Raw genomic sequence first — 23,897 nt, 5'->3', positions numbered from 1 at the left:
AATTTTTTGCATAATTTGGAGCTGTGCTTTGGGTCAATGTCCTGTTGTAGTATAAAATAGGCTCAAATCAAGCGCTGTCCACAGAGTATGGCGTGGCATTGCAAAATGGAGTGATAGCCTTGCTTCTTCAAGATCCCTTTTGCCCTGTACAAAAAAGCACCCCCAGATCATCACATTGCCTCTACCATGCTTGATAGATGTTGTTTCTCATTTGGTCTGTGTCTCATGAATGTTCTTATTTGTGATCCAAACACCTCAAACTTCGTCTGTCACACTTGTCTGTCCTTTTGTTCATCTAAAATAAAAATTATATTTTCCAGTCTGAGATATGACATTATTTTAATGTTTTTTTCAGCTCTGCCTAGAAGGCCAGCATCTCGGATTCGCCTTTTCACTTCTGGTGTTGAGACTGGTGTTTTGTAGGTACTATTTAATGAAGCTGCCAGTTGAGTATGTGTAAAGCCTCCATTTCTCAAACTAGACATTCTAATGTATTTATCCTTTTGCTCAGTTGTGCAATGGGGCCTCCCACTCCTCTTTCTATGAAGGGAGTAGTACACAACGTTATACAAGATCTTCAGTTTCTTGAAACTTCTTGCATGGAATAGCCTTCATTTCTCGGAACATGAATAGACTGAAGACTTTCAGAAGAAAGTTCCTTGTTTCTGGCCATTTTGAGCCTGTAATCGAATCCACAATTGCAGATGATCCAGACACTCAACCAGTCTAAGAAGGACTTTTTTAATCAGCACAACCAGGTTTTCTAATGATCACATAGCCTTTTAAAATGATAAACTTGGATTAGCAAACACAATGTGCCATTGGAACACAGGACTGATGGTTGCTGATAATGGACCTCGGTACATATGTAGATGTTCCATAAAGAATCTGCTGTTTCCAGCTACAATAGTCATTTACAACATTAACAATGTCTACACTGTATACAATTTGATTAGATATTATCCTTTTCTTTTGAAAACAAAGCCATTTCTAAGTGACCCTAAACATAGGTAGTGTAGATTCGTATGCTTGTCAGGTAACTAGGTAGCTCACTAAATAATTGCAGGCAAGGGGTTGGAGGGTTCTGGTTTGATAGTTTTTTAGGTTATATCCATTGGCTGGTTAGCCATTCACCTATAGGGCCATAACATGATGATGAACATCCTTACTGTGCCCCTATCATTGCACTGCCAACTACAGTTGGTAGAGCCATCGGTAAATAGCTGGCAAAACTAGTCAGGTAGCAAGATTGCTACAGGAAGACACTGGGTTTATTATGAAGCTGACTGCAGAAAGTTGGACAATAATACATTCTCTTTCACATACACTTTAAAGGGGCAATCAGTAGTTAAAAAATAACAAAGCTGACCCAAAGCGACTGATTTGGGGAATAGCTTAATGATAGGGCTGGAGGTATGTAACTACTCTCAAATAGGTTGACAGAGCTATTGATACAGGGAGTAACTAGCCATCGGGGTTGGGTAGGTTACTTTTCCACATCAATAGTGTAACTTTTCGATTACTTAAACTCAGTAACGTAATCTGATTACTTTGATTACTCTGATTACTTTCATATTAAGAGGCACTGGAAAAAGAATAGGAATAGCCTATAACCAATTGAACACCTTTTGCGGGATCAGTCAATGTTAGAGTTTACATAGCTGGCCAAAAACCGAATTAGCATTTTACCTTATGGGTTGTGTACAGTGCCTTTGGAAAGGGTTTCTAAACCATTGCTTTCTACTTCAATATGATTGGGCTACATCTCCACATTACACGCTAAAGGTCTGTCAGATATTCAGTCATTCCAATTAATCCATTACTCTCGATCTTCCAGAATCTAACTTTTCAACATAACCCAAAAACATTTTCACTTAGGGGTGTACTCACTTTTTGTTGTGTTATTTTGAGGGGACAGCAAATGTACCCTGTTATACAAGCTGTACACTCATTACATTACATTATAGCAAAGTGTCATTTCTTCATTGTTGTCACATGAAAATATATAATAAAATATTAGCAAAAATATGAGGGGTGTACTGTATGTTTACAACATTTATGCTCATAAGACAAGTTTCATCCTCTCTCTTGCTATCTACTATGTTCTGTGTTTTTTGTATTATATGTATAATTTAGAGCTTCCAACATTTTATTTAAATTAATCAGTATTTTGGACAGAAACTGACAAAATCTGTCAATGGGAATGTCAACACAAACTAGGCAGTGATGACCACAATAAATCCGTAAAAATTTGACTAGCTAATGTATTTTGCTAGCAAGCATTTATTTAGACAGGTAGTCACATTATTACTGACTCGTTACAATACATTGTTTTGTGCTTGGTTAGACCTGGTTAATTTAAAGGCCATCTAACATACACTAATTAACGTAACTTTGTGGGTCATTTGGCCAATGCTGCTCGTTTAGCCTGTTTATGGTGCAGGCTGCAACATATCAAGGTTTCTTATACTTTACACTTTCCAGTTTTTTGGACAAGTGAAGACCTCTAGTATCTGGAGGCTTGTTGTGAAAATGTTGGAAATAGAGGAAGGAAGCCTACAGTACAATAAGTCGGACTGCAGAAAATGCCCTCAATACACACTAATATTTGTTCTTTTACAAAGTTATATTTGAGTTCAAAGTCAACAACCGTAACAAATCAACAATCCCAAAACAGATTATTGATACACTAGTAAAATTGGAGACAGAGTCATAGATTTTCTTCTAAAGTGTCAGAAAACCCTCTCAGCATGAGTACATTTTGTATGACAGGTAAAGCTACTATGACAATGCACACCATCCACTGTTTGGGCTCTTGTTAATCCGTGAAAATTGGTGATACTCTTATCATGAAAGCTGTTTTATTAATAAGAAAACACAAAAGCTGGAGTTCACGCTGTTTGAAAAGAGTAGGAAAATCACCCTCAGAAGGTCTTTGAATAGCAACAAGATGGAGTGTAGTTGAGAGGGGCACTGTTGTCCTCCCTCTGCCTTTCATAATCACTGACTCTTTAAGACTCTGGTTTGATCCTGTTTCGTTTTTCCCTACAATAAGCCCCTCTGAAAAATTTCTCTGCACCAGTTACATCACAAAGGCTTACTTATCTTGGCATTACCTATTAAAGGTTTAAACCCTCGCATTTTTGATGAACAGGTTTTATCTCCTCCGTCTTATCACAGTCTTCAAGGTCCATCTCCCATGGCGCAGTAATTTGTTTAATTAAAGTGTCATTTTGTTAAAGGAAAATGCAGTCCATCCTTTGTGAGTGATGCAAAGAAGTTTACAATATTGTTTGTGCTTTTTTTTACCCTTTAGCCAGGCTTAGATTAAGTCAGTTGGAGTATTCTCCGCTGGTTTTGATAGCTGAGGCGACATTTTACAGATCCTTCCGAGAGGCAGCAAACACAGAAGACAGAGAAGCAATACACAATAACGGCTGGTTTGAGAGTCTCTTTCAGCCCATCTCTAAACGAAGCCCTGAGAGGATTGGTTTTAGGCCTTGAGCTTTCGTCAGCACTCTGGGCGATTTGTGCATGATTTCATTAGGAGCAAAATAAAGATGAAAACAGAGTTGAAACACATACATAACTCCCACAGACACAAAGTACACACTGTAGGCCTAGCAATCCTTAAGGGCTCCAACAAGCTCTGCCTGCATTCTTGTGCTGTTGTTTCTTTTAGATATTAATTTAGCCCTGACCAGATGCAGCCGCTTTCTTTTTATCTGCGTGCAAATGATCTCCTCCTGCTTGGAACAGTAAAATAAAATTAAACATGATTATGAAAGGCAAATTTAAATGTAAGTTTATCTCATCCACCCAAGGGTCATCTAAGGTTCAGAGGTCACAGGTCAGTGCCAAACACCAGACTGTACCCAACGCGGACACCCAACATCAGTAGATGAAGTGAATGAGTACACATGTCACCCTAACTTTCCCATTGCCTACATCCGAAACTATTTCTAGGACCTGAGGTCACTCGTGTTCCACTTTCCTCTCTCCCTTTGTAAGGGAACTAATGTAACACTCTCCACCTTTCCTCTCTCCCTTTGTAAGGGAACTAATGTAACACTCTCCACCTTTCCTCTCTCCCTTTGTAAGGGAACTAATGTAACACTCTCCACCTTTCCTCTCTCCCTTTGTAAGGGAACTAATGTAACACTCTCCACCTTTCCTCTCTCCCTTTGTAAGGGAACTAATGTAACACTCTCCACCTTTCCTCTCTCCCTTTGTAAGGGAACTAATGTAACACTCTCCACCTTTCCTCTCTCCCTTTGTAAGGGAACTAATGTAACACTCTCCACCTTTCCTCTCTCCCTTTGTAAGGGAACTAATGTAACACTCTCTACCTTTCCTCTCTCCCTTTGTAAGGGAACTAATGTAACACTCTCCACCTTTCCTCTCTCCCTTTGTAAGGGAACTAATGTAACACTCTCCACCTTTCCTCTCTCCCTTTGTAAGGGAACTAATGTAACACTCTCCACCTGTGCATCTTTTGGAATTGTGACACAGTGTGAGATGGGGAGATTTATGTAGCCAAGTGTGCAGATGCAGGAGGAGAATAGATACGCAAGATCAAATGGAGGTGCATGATAAGGCATGAAAAACGGCTCCCTGGGCTCATAAATTAATGGCAGAGAGGAAGGTTGTCATTATTCGAGCAGCCTTTAAGAGAAAGGTATGGAGCACAGATGGTAAGGGAGAGATAGCCTGGCGAAGTCTGAGTAATTGATGACTTAAAAATAAACCAGAGGGTTCATCTTGGGAGGGATGGAAGAAGAATCACCCGACACTGCAAACAAGTAGCATTGAGGTCAAGAGCATTGTTGAGCTTCTCTAAAAACGAGAGGGCGTCACAGCAACAAAGCTTTTGGTTTTTCAAAGTTTTGGACTCTTAGCGACGTCTTACCGCAGCAAACGGGACCGCTAACGACAGACGTAGACCAACGTTTCTTAATCGGGCCTGGTTCTGTTGAGGTCCTGGCACTTACCAACTGATCACATCAGTCACCTCATCACCTAACCTATTAGCAAAATCAATTAGTGCTACAAGAGCCCCAAAGGCAAACAAAAATACACTTGGAACACAGGTGAAGACAAGCGACAAACTTTCATCAAATGACCCGAAACCTTTCTACCAGTTCGCAACACACCTGAGCTGCCGATGAACTTAAGAAAAAGCAGGGACTTCCGAGAACGCACTCAATGTCATATTTCTTTCAGTCAGATTCAGGCCAGATCTGGATGAGAGCAGGGAAAGGGGAACCAGAGCGCTACTGTCAGCGTTTCAGGACTGGTCGCTAGTGTGTGTGTTTGTGTCTCCTCCCACTCCTCCCTCCTCTTCCTCCCTCCCTCCTCCCTCCTCCCCTCTCTGTTCCAGCAGCTGGTTGTCTGTCCATGTACAGGTGTTGTGCTGTTGGGACGCATTGTGGGGATTTGTCCCTCTAGTTCCCTTGATGGGGAATTTTCTAATGAAGCAGCACCTGGGCATTGCAGACAGTGTTTCAAAACACAATGTCGGGGATCTGAAAGTTCTGAATAATTTTATTGAGGTCTATACGTGACATCTACATGTGTGGAAGAGAGTAATAGAACTGTGTGTGTGTGTGTGTGTGTGTTAGAGGCCGAGATAGATTGAGAGAGAGAGAGAAGGGGACTGGTATATGCACCACTGAAATAATCAACTCGCCTGGCTTGCTGGTATGTTTCTTATTACTTGACAGCTATATACGCTCAGACCGGAATACTTGAGATTAATTTCCCTCATGTTGTAGGCGTCACCGTTTGAAGGGGTTTAAAGGGTAAAACACGGAGAAAAAAAACAACATCTCCTGCTGCTTAGTCTGAAATGGAAAGACTGTCTATCATTTCCTTTTGATTGGGTCTCTTTTGGACATGTTTTTAAACCCTTGACGTGTTATTAATAAAACAAACTCTAATAGAAATATCATTCTGCTTATTTTTCAATCAGGCACACCATCGAGGCAATCTGCAAAGCGTGACTTTAATTAAAGATTGATGGTTAGGCCATTCATCTGAGGCGCTGTTGATCCAGTAATTAAAATGACAAAAAAAGATTTATTTATAGAAATTTGGTTGAACTTGTTTCATTTCGTTGTCAGTACGTCTGATATTCTGTCTTTTAATGAAGGAAGTAACTACATGTATTTCTTTCCCTTTTCTACTCAATCAATATGGAACATCATGGTAATCAGTAACTCATATTCCATTTGTGCAATGCACAAAGCGAGCCTTTCACGTCTTTCAGGCAGAGCGAGGGGATGCTTTTCTCACAATAGTGTGCATTTCTCAATCAAACTTTTCAAAGAAAAGTTAAGTTTCAATGACCTTAGTTCAGCAGTAATCAAAAAGTGATGGAAATACAAACGAAATAGCTTTGCATTTTTATTTTGGTAAGTAATTATGTAGTCTCTTGGAATTTGACAAGGGCTCTAATGAGTTCTCTGAGGACCCCTGTTTTATTTGTTTGTTTGTTATTTTTAAGCTTGATTAAGTCCCCTTGTATTTAGATAGCACAATGAACCCAAGCGGGATGCAGCGTAAGCTTAACTCCGTATAGTTAATTCACGGCTAGACTACAAAGTTTACGGTGTTCTGCACGGACATAGAGTCACATGTGTTGTTATGGCTTTGCTTTGTATTAATCCAGAGGATGCTAAATATGTTTAATTATCAGCTAAGACAGAGATATCTGAGAACCATTGTCAAAGGAATTGTACCAGAGGATTTTCTATGATATCCTCAAAACTCTAATGTACCTATTTCTTTTGTATACCTGCAAATGGCTAGGCTAAATTGCATTTTAAATTGGCCTTTGGTCAAATTGTAATGTCCTTATAAACCTGTGCTTTCATCACTGTCAGATAACTGTCTGTAAGAAGTCATTTCAGAAGTGACATCATAATCTAAATTGTTCGTTCATATGGCCAACGTCTAACTAACAGTGTTCGCTCAACAATGCAGTCCCTGAAAAAAGTCTCCAAAGGCTTCTGTGGATGTCCCTGTGGGGTGACCTTTTAAATAACACATTTTGTCTTCCTCTTTCAACCCTTTAAGTTCCAGGTAGAACGAATGAAACCAAGAAGCAAAAAAAAAAAATGGTTCTCCCATAGGGATGGCCAAAGCAGTGACTTTATTTTCTTTTCTAAGAATGTACCCATTGTTAATTCTTTACTGTGTATGAAACCATGAATCAGTTCCAGAAAGATGGAGACAATTTGGATTAATGACACTAATGCTCCACCTCTGAATTCCCAAATGGCTGTGTAAACAGTCTTATGCCTCCCACAGCTACCACGTACAGTAATTCTGGGGCGACCATCACATTACCTTGCCCTTCACTAAAGTGTATTTCCATGAGAGAATGGTAGATATGGGCTTTGGCACAAGGTCCAAGCCAGCGAGGGAGAGTAAGGATGGAAAAAGATGTATTAAATGATTATCGTGACTGATGATATTACCTTTTTCTCCAAAAAAATGACTTCAATAGCATAATGGTCAAATGGCCTGTGAAGATGACAGAATTATTAAAAGAGAAAGGATTGAGTAATTTTAGCACATTTATCCGTGTGCGCATCACACCTTCACACGCGGTTAATATATACAGTAAATGTAACGAATCCCAATGATGTCTAGTTTTTTTTTTATCCTATTAAGACTCTGGCTCTCAGGAGTGGGAGTTAATTTCAAGACTGAGTTGGCAACAGAGAAGGGGAAAAAGCTGGATGGGATTTTTAATCTTTTTCTATAAAATGAGTTCAGTGTAACTGGCCGGGTTTGCACTGACCATGCACAGTAAATGGAATCTCAGACACGCCATCTTTCTCTGACGTGATAAATACCTAATATGTCTTATGATGAATGCTTTTATAAAGTGGACCTACGATAAGATTCAGGTATTCATATTTTCTATCATGTTAATGTGTGGAGATAAACCACTGAATCCAGTATACATTTTTCTATGTCACTGGGTGAATGGATGGAGCTGTTCACAAGGTGTAGACCCCAGGTAAGTGCCGATATAACGCCTAAATATGGCTGAAAACATAGGGGCTTGTTCGGCCTGTGTGGGAACTGGATAGCGTGAAGAAGCATGGCTGGTTCTTAGTGTTCTGTGCTATTTATCAGCCATTTCTCCTCATAATTGGGTGATAAAGATCGTCTGTATCGGACCAGAGTTGACTTTGTCATACTTTTTCATTGCTGAACGAGTAAGAAACACTGCGGGGGGTGTGGACTGAATCACTGAGACTTTAAATTCCCTATGGGAGAATTAGATATATAACACGATCTCATTTCTTTTATCAGAATGACGGAATTTTCCATCAAATCATTTTGTGGTAACACTAGAAGTAACTGCAAGGTCGTTTAGAGTGCTCGTATAATGTCATTTCAAAAAGTGTTGACCGACAACAGCCACGTGGATGAATCCAGCAACAGACCACGCGAACAGGGTTGCATGGATGAATGATGAGAAAGAAGTCTGGACAACTGCAGTCTGTGTTGTGCGATGAGAAATGTCTTGGGAGGAAGACGACGGGGTAAAAATGCGTCTGGCGACAGCCAGTCTCTGTCAGGCCCTATGTGATGTTCATCACAATTCATGAATTCATTGGGACACACCTGGTGGGGTCAATCTCCAGACCATGAGACCCACCCACTTATCTTATGATAATAAGTGCAGTTAGAGTTTAAGCAAACTGGTTTGTAAGGAAATAAAGGGTATTGTGATGAATTAAACTGACGTGTGGACTTCCTCTGTTTCCCATAAGGGGATTTTTCCAGTTTCAGTTTACTGTACAGGTTATGTGTCATCCTTTACTGGAATATTGTAGAAATTCCAGCTGGATAGAAAGACCAATCAACTTTCGTCCCTGATATTGTTTATACATACACAAGTAGGTGCATTTTCTCCTGTCTTTTGTTTTCATTGTCTGCGCAAGTTGAAGTAATGCCAATGTGAGTTTGTGACATTGCTTTTGTTTGCTTTGTCAAATAGGAAGAAGAATGCTTGTTTGACTTTAACCTGTCTCCTGGCACACAACAGTAGGTGTCATAGCCGTGAATCTTATACAATGGGTTTGGACTATTTTGGTTACATTGATAACTGTTGTTATGTAAACACTGTGATTAATTGAAAGTTCATTGCTTAAGTATAATGAATTGAATTACTTTGAAATATAGAGAAAACACATTCTTCCTACTATAGGTAATCTCTTTGATTAAATCTAAGACAATTTAGTCTAATTTGCCATTGTATATGTTCCTGTACATGCATAATTATGTTACAGTAAAAAAATTACCTTGCTGAGTTTAAGATTAAGCTCGATTTATTGAATTCTATGATAAACAGTACAAGGATCTGTTAAGACAGTACTTTAATACTGCATGACGGCCACTTAAGAGACATGTACTCGTAAAGTATGGGCCTACGACATGAGATATGCTACCCTGATCTCAAACGAAACAGAGCGACTGTTTTGAACTGTTTTGAGTGCACACAAGCAGAGGAGACTGACGGAGAGGGACTTGAGGAGCACTGTTTTTCCTTCTCACTGTTACGACTGCGCCTCCTCTTCCCATTTTTTTACGGTTCCCTAGCAGAGAAACTGGCAGCTGTGTGCCATAAACAACCAGAACTCGCATCCCGTCTCAATCCCATCTCACGCCAACCCCACTCCTGCTAGCACTAGCTGCCGGGTGCAGATGTGCGCTTCTGTCACCTGAGTCTCGTAACAGCTCCTCGTTCCCTTCTTCCATGTGGCTCCTCGGACCAGGCTGGCGTCTGCTGCTGAGAGGACGACTCTCCTGGTGAGGCTTCGTCCCTGGCCCTGTTCACCATCTTATCATCCAGAAGACTGTGGAAAGACCAATGCTACAGGCATCACGGGTCCAGTTAGTGCAACACAGGCTATCTGCAAGATCTTTTCATATAACCGGATACAAATTATAACTAAGAATTAAGTGTTTTCATAAACTTTGTTCTTGATAGGTGACTATTGTCAGGGATGAAGTATGTTTTTGCATGCCATCATAAAGTTCAGAGAAATCGTTTGTTCCATAGACACATTTTAAATAAATGTTATGCCAATATAGAAATGTTGAACTTGAACAATAAATACATATGTCTGAGATATATATATATATATAATATTGTGATTCTTGGCCAGTGTGTCAAAGTGTCTCATCCCACCTCAGGCTCCTGGCTGCTGACAGACTGGTAGAACAGGCCGGCTCCACCCGCTCACAGCTGTCTCTCATTTTCATCACCAGGGCATAAAAAGGCAGCAGCTCCGGGGAGGTGAGTTGTTTCTCATGCCACCTTTACGACGTCGCCCTGTGTTTTCTGTTGCTTTTAAAACTGAGGAGGCGAATCCCACTACCAGCCCGAGGACAAAGCCACTGCCCCCTACAACAGAACGTTTGATTTACCTTTCTGATCTGTTTTTGTTAAGCTTGCACTGTTTGCCCTCGAGCTACACCACTGACGCTAATCTCTGTGTCAGATAACCCAGATAACCTGTTACAAACTATATCTAGGTGTATATATATATATATATATATATATATATATACACACATATAGTGCCAGTTAAGTGTTAACACCCTTACCCAAGTAAGTATGGGTTAGTGTGTCCAAACTGGTACTGTATATACACATAGATACAGCATGAATGCGCCCCATCCGGCATCAGCATCGCACCAATGGGCTCAAAGAAGGCTGTCAAGTTCCAGGGGCAGCCAGCAGGCCTCCCTTACAAAGCAGTTGGTCCTTTGATTTAGATTTCTCCCTCACCTCCTCCTCCACCTCTCCTATTGATCTAATATAAGACTTACCAGGCATAGATACAGGAAGATGTTTTCATCCAAGTGTGTTGGTGATGGCTGAATGGGGTATTTACAGCTTACATGACGGACAACAAGTGCCCATCTGCCATAGTAATACCTATAAATATATGTATATATAGTAACACACATATACTTATTTATATATACATTATGTCACTGTATAACCCACATTTTTCAATTTCCACTTTCTAAGTTCATGGTTAATTTATTTTCAACTTGTTGCTTCTTTAAATGTATTTCTTAATATTATTATTAAATGTACGTGATAAGTGATTCATTTAAATACATCCCTAATTTGCAAGCCGTTTTAAAAGGAGGAGAGTACTGCTCATATTTTCAGTATTATTTCCTTCTTCAAAAATGTATTTTTAATATTTTTTTTAAAGAAGCGTTAATAGCATTTTTACTATTCAATCTTTCATTCCTCTTGGGACAATGGAGATTCATGGCTGATTTAAGATGAAATCATTAACTGTTTTAAATGTTTTCGTTCAAATTTGTTGCCTTATTTGGCAATTACGAAATTCATTCTTTTATAATTTAACCTTTTGAGGTAATAGATTTTTTATTTAAAAAAATTTAGTTGAACATTTACTCTTCATGAAAATATTTTAACATGACGTAAAACGTAGTTTCTTTCCACTTCTCAAAAGGCACCGGGTTGGTGGAACGACCCACATTTTTAAACGTTGCTTGGTCATACCAGAGATATTTCCAGTGTGAATATGTTGCCGCAGTTTTTGTAGTTTTTTAGAAACCTTGACATTTTCTAAATTATTCTTCAAAATCCTCATCAGTCAATATTATTACACAATGAATAATTTAATTCTGTTTTCCCTTAAAAATCAATGTCTGCTCCAACGTTTAAGCAATTTTTAGCTTTTATTTGTCCTCTAAAACTGTCTTTTGCTAAATGATACTGACCCTTTGAATCTTTTAACAACGCAATCAATAAAGCATGTTTATGCACAGCTTGCAGAACCATCAGTTTGGGACTTTTGAAAAAATATGCCCGCGGCTGCAGCTTGCTAAGTGCAGAGCGCTAGCACTAAATCTTGGGAGTTAAAGTTTTACTGGGGCGTTATGGGTAAAAATGCCTTGTCAGCCATCTGCCACATTCTCTCCCGACATCCATATTTCCACCAGTGCTAAACTCCTGAGAGAGAGCACAGCACCGCCACCATGGGGCACCCTCCACAATTACAGGAGACAGGGAACTGTGACAGAGACACAGACAAAGGGGGTGGGGTTTCTGTCATCCAACGTCCATGTCTCCTCGTTTCCCAAGTCGTTAATGAACAGCGGTTCTGACCCCTTCAGCATGCGAAGACTGGCAGGTTAATGTATTACAAACCAGGAAGAGAAAAGCCAAATATATAAATAAATAAAGTGACACTAGGAGCCCACTTCCACAGGCCTCAGTAAATGCAAATCATGGCTGATTAATCAAGCCATAATTCCACTGATCCAAAAAGGTTGGCCAGTCAAAAGTGTCTCTTTGCATTTGCGAAAGGCAGGCAGAACAAACTAAAACCCAGATACAAAGTAATACATCTCTGGCTGTATCTTGGCACATTTGTCTCGTACATTTATGGAATTGTTCTTAGAGAATTTAGACACACTGCGTGTCTTATTTTCTGTCTTCTTGTTTTTTGTTTCTCTTCCTCTCATCTGCAAGTGTTGGATGTCTTCCAAATCTTGCTAAAACATGTTTTATCTACTTAGACTGCTTGAGTGTTGAAAAAAAAAAAAACACTTGATACACACAAGGCTCTTTTGAACAAACATTGATAACGGCATAATCATTGGGCCTCTGAAATCGCGTGAGTGAAAACATCAACTGACTTTGTCATTTATTCTTAATTAGCTATCAGTTACTTAAAACTGCAATGATGGCTGTTTAAATGTGTGTCTCTACAGTGATGCTGTTGAATAAAACAATGCATTATGTTCAAACAGCCCAGTGATGATAGTGTTTTCATTCAAATTAGAAAACACTTTTGCCATTCTCAGCAAGTGGATTTATTTGAGTTAAAATGTGTTTGCCATGTCAGTTACTAACATGGACAATGTCATTAAACATCAAACCTTCAGTGAGCCGGCCCAGCCCTCCAATCACTCTACCTATCTACCTCCCCTTCAAATATAATCCCTGTCTTAATGGCTCACGATGGTGTCGCTAATCTCTGGTCAGAACCCTTCTGTTCACTCCCATTGCCCTGGGCTGTTACAGTGGGGGGTCCAACTGCTAGCCTGTACTTGGAGAAGCCAGATCACCGCTGAGCTATAGACCCAGGAGGGCTGAGTTTGTCCATAAATTAGACAGAGGGAAACAGAGACACCTTGTACATGTACGACCCATCAGGGCCCTGCAGCCTGGGCCAGCCACCGTCGACAAAACACGCACGCCTCCCTACAGTGGAGAATTAGTGAGCTAAGCATTCGTAAATCAGTGGACCTGTAGATCCCCCTTCCTGTAGCTGAGAGGGTAGAAGGCAGAACGTGTGGGGGGGGGTTCACCGTAGGGCGGGCAGGTTCGGGGCGGTGATGGGAGGTTGAGAGAGGGGGAAGAGGAAGAGAGCAGGCACAGAAACATGTCATCTGCGAGCCCTAGTAAATCTTCAGAGGGGCGATCGAGTGCAAGAACACTGGGCCGTCAGGAGTCTGAGGAAGAAAGAAGGAGAAAAAAGACGTGTATCTGGTGTTTATCCAAGCTGCGAGGAAGATAAAGTAGATACTCGCTTCCATTAGCAGACTACGTCTTTCATTTCTACCACCAAAAACAGACAGGAATCATATATCCTAGATCGAAAGCATTCTTAAAATAAGACTTGATCTGTGCTAAACATCCATTACTTGATATCACTAGACCTCAGGATATTCAGCATGGCGATCATAAGAAACTGCTACTTGTATTTTAGGGCCCTAGTTCAAATGTGTGTGTGTGTTAAATAATACTTCAATATTACTTCAATATAAGGAATTAAAATGTTTATGAAATAATTTCTAGAATTAATTGCCATTTTAAATACAAAAATTGTGTTGTCTTTTTATTTTTAAAAGTTACAGTGGGGAGAACAAGTATTTCATACACTGCCGATTTTGCAGGTTTTCCTACTTACAAAGCATGTAGAGGTCTGTAATTTTTATCATAGGTACTCTTCAACTGTGAGAGATGGAATCAAAAATCCAGAAAATCACATTGTATGATTTTTAAATAATTAATTTGCATTTTATTGCATGACTTAAATATTTGATCACCTACCAACCAGTAAGAATTCCGTCTCTCACAGACCTGTTAATTTTTCTTTAAGAAGCCTTCTGTTCTGTTCTCCACTCATTACCTGTATTAACTGCACCTGTTTGAACTCGTTACCTGTATAGAAGACACCTGTCCACACACTCAATCAAACAGACTCCAACCTCTCCACAATGGCCAAGACCAAAGAGCTGTGTAAGGACATCAGGGATAAAATTGTAGACCTGTACAAGGCTGGGATGGGCTACAGGACAATAGGCAAGCAGCTTGGTGAGAAGGCAACAACTGTTGGTGCAATTATTAGAAAATGGAAGGAGTTCAAGATGACGATCAATCTCCCTCGGTCTGGGGCTCCATCCAAGATCTCACCTCGTGGGGCATCAATGATCATGAGGAAGATGAGGGATCAGCCCAGAACTACACAGCAGGACCTGGTCAATGACCTGAAGAGAGCTGGGACCACAGTCTCAAAGAAAACCATTAGTAACACACTACGCCATCATGGATTAAAATCCTGCAGCACATGCAAGGTCCCCCTGCTCAAGCCAGCGCATGTCCAGGCCTGTCTGAAGTTTGCCAATGACCATCTGGATGATCCAGAGGAGGAATGGGAGAAGGTCATGTGGTCTGATGAGACAAAAATTGAGCTTTTTGGTCTAAACTCCACTCGCCGTGTTTGGAGGAAGAAGAAGGATCAGTACAACCCCAAGAACACCATCCCAACCGTGAAGCATGGAGGTGGAACATCCTTCTTTGGGGATGCTTTTCTGCAAAGGAGAAAGGACGACTGCACTGTATTGAGGGGAGGATGGATGGGGCCATGTATCACGAGATCTTGGCCAACAACCTCCTTCCCTCAGTAAGAGCATTGAAGATGGGTCGTGGCTGGGTCTTCCAGCATGACAACAACCCGAAACACACAGCCAGGGCAACTAAGGAGTGGCTCCGTAAGAAGCATTTCAAGGTCCTGGAGTGGCCTAGTCTCCAGACCTGAACCCAATAGAAAATCTTTGGAGGGAGCTGAAAGTCCGTATTGCCCAGCGACAGCCCCAAAACCTGAAGGATCTGGAGAAGGTCTATATGGAGGAGTGGGCCAAAATCCCTGCTGCAGTGTGTGCAAACCTGGTCAAGAACTACAGGAAACGTATCATCTCTGTAATTACAAACAAAGGTTTCTGTACCAAATATTAAGTTCTGCTTGTCTGATGTATCAAATATTTATGACATGCAATAAAATGCAAATTAATTACTTAAAAATCATACAATGTGATTTTCTGGATTTTTGTTTTAGATTCCGTCATTCACAGTTGAAGAGTAACTATGATAAAAAGACTTCTACATGTTTTGTAAGTGGGAAAACCTGCAAAATCGGCAGTGTATCAAATACTTGTTCTCCCCCCTGTAACTAGGATTGAGTTTCCTGACCTCAACATTACCATTTCATATGCTGCAGCATATGAAATTGTCAAGTCTCTGATACTTGTATTACAGACAAAGGAAGATTACAATGTTTAGGACTTGACCTTTATACAGTGTTGTCTGTGTTTGAGTTTAGTGGCAAGCTAGTACCAGGATATTCAACGTGACATTACCCACACCCAACATAAAGACATTGCTCTTAGACTTCGCTTCATTTGTGAAACAGCACAACCAGTATACTGTATGTGGTTGCTTAGAACCAAAATGAAAGGGGATTTAACGCGAGATTTAAAAACTGAACAAAACTGTAACATATGGGCTCTCTGACAGATTCCTGGACTCTGTTCAATTGACAAATGTTTAGCCTTGTTTTGGGTTGGGGGTTGCTGTGTATAATAAATTACTTTTTCCATAATAAATCAGCCTAAACTCTTTTGAAATAAGTTATCCTTTTATGGCTTACATAAATTGTGTATACATGCATCTTACATCAATAGAAGTTCTACCTCCCTGAATATTACTTGAATGTGGGGTCCCTACACCCAAACCTGGCCTATTTCTGGGAGAGACTATGGGATTTTCTCATCTCCTCCCTTTACTCTCCTCCTCAGTCTCCGGCCTCCTGAACATTTTTAAAAGCAAAGGAGAGGTGGCCAGGTAAGTGAGCGTACATGAAAATATAACTGTTTATTAAATGAGATGATGTTTGCATGCAGTTTTTACTCTTATGTCATGAAGCAAATTATGTTCAGAGGAGTGGATTCCAAAATAAAAGTCTGAGGTGATAAAACAAGAAGAATGCACGCAAGCATCCCAGATACAGTTGTGCTCATAAATCTGCATACCCTAGCCAAAATTGGGAAATCTTTGCATTAATATGGAAAATATGACTTATCATGCAAAAAAACGTTTTATTTAAGGAAAGTGATCATATGAAGCTATTTATTATCACATAGCTGTTTGGCTCCTTTTTATATCATAATGATAACAGAAATCACCCAAATGGCCCTGATCAAAAGTTTACATACATTTTAATGTTTGACCTTGTCACAGACACACAAGGTGACACACACAGGTGAAAATTTCAATTTAAAGTTAATTTCCCACACCAGTGGCTTTTGAAATTGCACTTAGTGTCTGTGTATAAATAGTCAATGAGTTTGTTAGCTCTCACATGTATGCACTGAGCAGGCTAGATACTGAGCCATGGGGAACAGAAAATAACTGTCAAACGACCTGCGTAACAAGGTAATGGAACTTCATAAAGATGGAAATGATGGAGATGAAAAGATATCCAAAGCCTTGAAAATGCCAGTCAGTACTGTTCAATCACTTATTAGGAAGTGGAAAATTCTGGGATCTCTTGATATCAAGCTAAGGTCGGGTAGACCAAGAAAGATTTCAGCCAAAACTGCCAGAAGAATTGTTCGGGATACAAAGAAAAACCCACAGGTAACCTCAGGAGAAATACAGGCTGCTCTGGAAAAAGACGGTGTGGTTGTTTCAAGGAGCACAATACGATGATACTTGAACAAAAATGAGCTGCATGGTCCAGTTGCTAGAAAGAAGCCTTTACTGTGCCAATGCCACAAAAAAGCCCAGTTACAATATGCCCAACAACACCTTGATACACTTCACAGCTTCTGGCACACTGTAATTTGGAGTGATGAGACCAAAATAGTCACAACCATAAGCGCTTTGTTTGGAGAGGGGTCAACATGGCCTATAGTGAACAAAATACAATCCCCACTGTGAAGCATGGTGGTGGCTCACTGATGTTTTGGAGGTGTGTGAGCTCTAAAGGCATGGGGAATCTTGTACAATCTTGTACAATTTGCATTCTTCTGCACAAAAGCTGCACATGGGACGCAGAAAAAGGTGAAGGTTCAGGAGTGGCCATCACAGTCTCCTGACCTTAATATTATTGAGCCACTCTAGGGAGATCTCAAACGGTTCATCCAAGATGACCAAAGACTTTGCATGACCTGAAGGCATTTTGCCAAGATGAATGGGCAGCTATACCACCTGCAAGAATTCCGGGCCTCATAGACAACTATTACAAAAGACTGCACACTGTCATTGATGCTAAAGGGGGCAAAACACAGTATTAAGAACTAAGGGTATGCAGACCTTTGAAGAGGGGTCGGTTAATTTATATCTGTGTTGCCATTTTTTGTTTTATGATTGGGCCATTCTGTTGTGACCTACAGTTGAACGTGAATCCCATAAGAAATAAAAGACGTGTTTTACCTGCTCACTCATGTTTTCTTCACAAATGGTACATATATTACCAATTCTCCAAGGGTTCGCAAACTTTTGAGCACAACTGTATAAGTGGGTTATCAAGGAGGACGCAAACCTACTTACAAATGGACATCTCTTCGACCGCTCGGCCACAGCTTTTCCAGGACGCACGAGGAGAGGATGGAAGGGAGGATGACACTCAGACAAATTACACACAGGCTCTCCCTCCCTGGCCCCGCCCCTCCCGTCTAATGCTTTACATCAGTTGTGTAGCCAAGCAGCTTTACAACAGTCAAACCCACACTGGGGCCTGTCTGTGATCTGTGAGGAGAATTAGTAAAAGCTTGTTCACTTCCCATGTCTCCTACGTGCTCATGCAACTGACATGGCAGCAGTTACAATGTGATGTGTATATATTTTTACAGGGCTTGTTGTTATTAGCACAGCGTTGCTCCTCGTCTCAGAGCACTGTTCTGTTTCAGAGTCGAGCTGACAGAATGCTCTCTAGTGAACTAGAGAGCATTCTGTCAGCTCTGAGAAAGGAGGGGGAGGCTGTCACAGTTTCTTGTCATGTGTCCGATAATTAAAAATCTGATATATTGACATGCATCAACAATCGCAGAGGGGCCCGCCGTTCTGTGATGTTCGTCTTTCCCCCGGCTAAATTTACTTGACAAAAAAAAAAGAAGAAACAAATGATGAAAAAAGAGGCCCTCGTTTTCTCACCCCGTCACCCCTCCTGTCCAACCCCCTTTGGCTGGTCTGTCACTCAGCTGCTGTGGCAACCAGAGCAGACAGCAAACAGAAGCCCTGGCCAGCCGAGCTCCACATCAGTTTATTCTAATATTTATTGCCACCCAGAAAATTAACATGATACATTTGAAGGATGCAAGCACAAACGCTGGGCAGCGATGGGATTCTTCCCAACACCAAATCTTGAAAGCACCTCTGACTGCAGGTACAACTGTCCTAGTTTTTCAGGTTTTCACAATAATTATGCATTAATCACCAACCATTTGTCGTGTGATCCTAATTAAAAAGAAGACACAGTAACCCCCGAACCAGAAAAGATGGAGATCTCCGAAGCTGCTGCCATGGTATCTGGGTTGTTTGTTTTTAACGATCATTTTCTTTGATATTTTTACACACAAACTAGAGTGGTAGATGTCTCTGTGAAAGTCTATTAAAGTTGCTTAAGTCGATGTGAAGTTCTCAACCACTGTTATACTGGTTAGAGTGGGTGTTACGCGGGCAGCGCTTTGTAGGTGTCCGTCTCTCTTTCTGTCTCTCTCATTTTTTTTCTGCGGTTTTATCTCCCTGCATTTCTCTATGCCCCCCCCCCCTTTCCCCCTCCCTGTCCGCCTCTCCCTGGGAAGGCCTGAGACAGCCCTAAGCCAGCTGTCATCTCGTCACGTTGTACAGGTCCAGCCGGCTGACGGGCTGCAGTGCTGAGGCCCGGACTGATGACACCTTCATGCCCCAGCGAGACAGCCTGATCCAGACAGGCGTCAGAAAACATTCGGTCCCCCTCAGCGTTCGCAACAACTAACACACGCACACACACATAGGCACACAGACAGACAGACAGATACACACACACACACACCATGGCAAATATAGCAGAGGCGAGGCAAATGTGAAAAAAGCCCACTCTTACTTGCCAACTATTAGCCACCAGCGTTAATGTTGGAGATGTAGTAAATTTAGAAGTCATCTAAGACTGTGTACAACACAGAATGGACTGTGTCTGAACAGCAAAACATGGCACTTGGTTAGTTTGAAAACTAAACCCCCTCTGGTTTGTATTCGATCATCAAAAACACGTCCTCTCTTTGTTACCCCCAGTGTTGAGCAGATAAACTCAGTCTGCATCAAAAGAACATGCCCGGCCCAACTGCTAACAATCAAACACAGCTCACAATGCTGAATGGCTTGCCAGGCAGGCCCCTGAGGGATAGAGCGGCTGATGTTTGGCTGATGGACTTTGGCTCGGGACTCCAAAGCTTTTTAACTGTCTCACCAAGGAACAGGGACTAACACTGCAGTTGTTGTGTTCATGCGTTTGGGTTGTGTGTGTGTGTGTGTGTGTGTCTTTTAAAGGCGACCATGTGATGCCAGTGTGGCTTACAAACATACAAATCCCTGTGGCACCAACGTTCTCTTCCCTCTTGGAAGTCACCAGATGCTGGCTGTATTAGGGCCTCCCTCCCTCCCTCGTCCACTACTGCCTCTGTCTATCCATCTTTCCCCATCCTTCATCTCCACCTCTCTTTTTCTCTCCCCCAGTGTTTCCCGCTCTCCCGTCATCTTCGAGGGTTTCAGCCCTCCCCTCTTCCTTCCATACGGCGTCCAGCCGATGAGCTTGATTCATTTTGGGATGAGTCCAAAGACAGGAAAAGGAGTCACCCCACCCTGTGGAGCTGAATCGTCCTCAGCAGATAGGAGGAGATTACTCCACTGGTGCTGTAAAGTTGCCCTGCTTTTTATGTCTCACAAAGCCTCAGGCTTAATCTACTCACACCTAGTTTCAAAGAGAGAGAGGGAGAGGGAAAAAAGCGGCCTTTGTCACAGCTAAAATGACTCACCTAAAGACCGTGAACGGGAAATACAATTTACAACAGCTACATCCTTGGCATTTGAAGATGTACCCGTTTCGTCATGATTGTTGTTTCTGTAATTCAGACACTCGTAAATTGTGCGAATGGAAGCGCAATGTCGATCCGAGGTCAATCGAGGATTTGGTGAAACAGGGTGGAAAAGTTGAGTTCCACGTTCCAAGTGTCCCAAGGATTCCAACTGACATAGTTGCATCAGTCACTCTAAGTTACGACTTGCTATCTGCTTTGTTTTTCGCTAAACAAAGAGGGTTTAATTTGCCACTTTGTGAAGATGTTCCATTTACAATCCAAATGAGGAACATGATTGGCTAACTCCTCTGCAACAGAATGGAAAAAAGCAGATCACTACCCTCTGTTCACTTTTAATGGCCTCTTCCTGCTTTTATTTTACACAGGAGGCCCCCAAACAGTCTCCTCAGCATTTCCATCTCTCCTTCTGCTATTACTCCTACCTGTTTTATTCCCCTTTAACTGTGTTCGCTAAAGTCGTTAACTGATTAAGCGGTTTAATTAGACCCAGTAGTGTAGTGGTGGGGACGCTGAAGCAGAGATAGAAGAAAAGAGAATAAACTCAGAAATGTCAGCTCCTTCTGCTGCTACTGTTTTCGTGTCATCGCTCCCATCCGACATGGGAGCCCGTGTCAACGAGCACCTTCTGATCGAACGGCTTCCGTATTCAATCCCGAGCAGACAAACCGAGAGCCAGGAATTCAAAGTAAAAAAAAAATAAGATCCGACCCTCGGAATAAACAAAACAACCAACTGGGAGGTGGAGAAAAAATGACTTTCAACCAGGACACTGACAGGGCAAGTGTAGCCATGGCTGTCAGACCTCTCGCGCCTCCAGCGGGAGTCTTTGGATGGGGAACAGGACACCGTCAGAGGTGAGATGTCCAAGCTGGGTCGTGAAAGTCGGAATCTGGACTTCACTTACAACCCCCCCCCCCCCCACACACACACACACACACACATTCGCTACTCAGCAGGGGGTGACCATCGTCGTCTTCCCCTCAGCTTCCCGCCTGTTTTCCCCTTCGCTGTGTGTGGCTATGAGTCCATCCGCGTAAGTGTATCTCCGGTACACCCTGATTTGGTTCACCGAGACCGTCACCTGAAAAAACAGAAGCAGGCCGTTTCTCATCTTCAGGCCGCCTGTGTGTGCCTGCGCCCTGGTACATGTACAATGAAGAAGTGAACACACACAAACGCATCTGATGTTGCTGGGAGAAAGGACAGTGATGTTTTTGTTATCGCCGTTCTCAACGCCGTACCCGGTTTCCCTTGTGGTTGGTCTTCTTGACTTTCAGAACGCTATCGGGTTGTTTAACGGTGTACAGTACCTCCCACGGCCCAGAGATGTCTGCACTTTCTTTCACCTTTAGCAGTCTTACACATACCGTGTCAGTGGGAGTTCACGACGGTTTCTGGTGCGCACGGGGCCGATGTCAGGAGCAAGAGCTGCAGAATGGATGACAATGGCGTCTGATTTACCCCTTGACCCACTAAGTGGGTTCAAGTCTGGGTCGAAGAGAACTGGGAGGGTTCATGTAACAACACTAAACACCAAAGCTGCTCTTCGAGCCTTTTATGTACGTACACGTGTCAGACATACATTAAATGATCCAAGTCAGTGAATGATGAAATATTAAGGATTACTGATTGGTAGTAGTATGGACTTAAAAAGTAGTACTATTAGTTGTAGTTGTATTAGTTGTAGTGGTAGTAGTTGTTGTTTTATAGTTGTTTTATTTGTGATGGTTTTGAAAATAGGGCTCCACTTTATTTCACGGAGGCAGACAACACTATTTAATTTATCATTTCCATCTTGCTGCATATGAGAAATAATCAAATATGAATAAAATGGAAAAAGCAGCAAATTATTATCTTATGATGGCTTCCGAGTTTGGGGAGTTTTATTTGACAGCTGGGAGCAGTATCTTTATGGAGAACAAGAGAAAAGAGACAGGGACAGGAGAGAAGGAAGAGGAGGGAGAAACGGCGCAAAGGGGCGGTTTAGGGGCAAATGTTTCATTACACACTGGGGTGAGTGGCGGTGGGGGGTGAGTGGCGGTGGGGGGTGAGTGGCGGTGGGGGGTGAGTGGCGGTGGGGGGTGAGTGGCGGTGGGGGGTGGGGCTCCGAGCGTACCTCCCATTAAGCAGGAAAAACTATGATCAATGACGGGGAGCTGTCGAATTGTTTGGTTACCACGGCCATAGGCTCTTACTGAACAACACGCGCCAAAGAGCCACGGAAAACACTTTAAGACGCACGGTCGCGCGGCAGCACTCGCACGAATGGACACCACGCGCACACACATACACACACATCCGAGAGACGGGGAGAGCCAAGACAGAGCATGACATTTAAAGGAAAAAAGCTGACATTGACTCCATCATTGTCACCGCGCCTGCCATAAAGCAGCTGCAAATATTAAAACATTTTTCATCTGCACCGCATTATTGGCACCAGAAATTGTTTTCCTCTCCGTCTGATACGCGGCTGAACTGCCGCAGCGTTCCCCCGAGACGGCAGCCTGTTACTAAGGCCTCCTAACGTATTGGCAGTTGATGTGGTGGCATTCGTGTACACTTGCCACTCACAGAATCCTTATCCCCCTCCCATAGACCCCCCCCGCCCGCCCCCCCGCCGCCAAAACCACACTCCTTCACGGGCACACGCACATTTGAGCATGCGCGTGCACCACGCCTACACAAAAATCTCCTATCCCAGTCCTCTCAAGGAACGTCAGAATGAAAGTACCACGGACTAACCCAGATGGGGCGGATGACGGTGGTTGTCGTTGTCCGTTGTTGATAATAATAACCCTTCCCTCAGCCATAAGCAGAACCTTTCGCCACCATGACTGATTTTCTTTTGTTTTCAAGGAATTGTCCCTTTTTTCCAGTGAAGTGAAGGTGAATCTCTCTGTCCTGAGGAGAGTCGCGCGGCTGATTACGTTCTTATGACTTTTCCTGCAGAGGCCTCCGCTCAAGTGCCATTTTCCCCTCGGAAACATTAAACATTAGCTCGTTCTTTGTTCCTCCTATTTGAATGTTTAGTACATAAGCAGCGAGATGTCTGATTTGCATTGCCTATGCATCTGTTATTTGATTTGCTTTAGCATTCTGATTGAACGTCTCATTGTCTGGAGACTCCATGTTAACCTCTTCCTTCTTATATAGTATATCGGTCCAAAATCACTACCAGACAAGGTTCAAAATACCCAATATATATATTTTTTTTGCTTTGCTGTAAAACTGTAATTTATGTGGTAATTTGGGGTATCATCAACAACAAATTATAAATTAAATAGCCTTTTACAGAAGTGTGTTGTAAATTCATTTTTTCTACCGGTGTATCTCAAAAGGTACTGTAATCGAACCCCAGATAATACAATACTATCACAGATAGAACAAGAAGCCAGACATTTCACCGGATGAACAAATCTGAAGCATCCGGGTATAATTTTCAAGTGAGATGAAACTGG

This window comes from Esox lucius, chromosome 2, assembly GCF_011004845.1.
Source record: "Esox lucius isolate fEsoLuc1 chromosome 2, fEsoLuc1.pri, whole genome shotgun sequence".
Classification (NCBI taxonomy): Eukaryota; Metazoa; Chordata; class Actinopteri; order Esociformes; family Esocidae; genus Esox; species Esox lucius.
The sequence above is the reverse complement of the archived record's forward strand: the minus strand, read 5'-3'. Positions refer to the sequence as shown.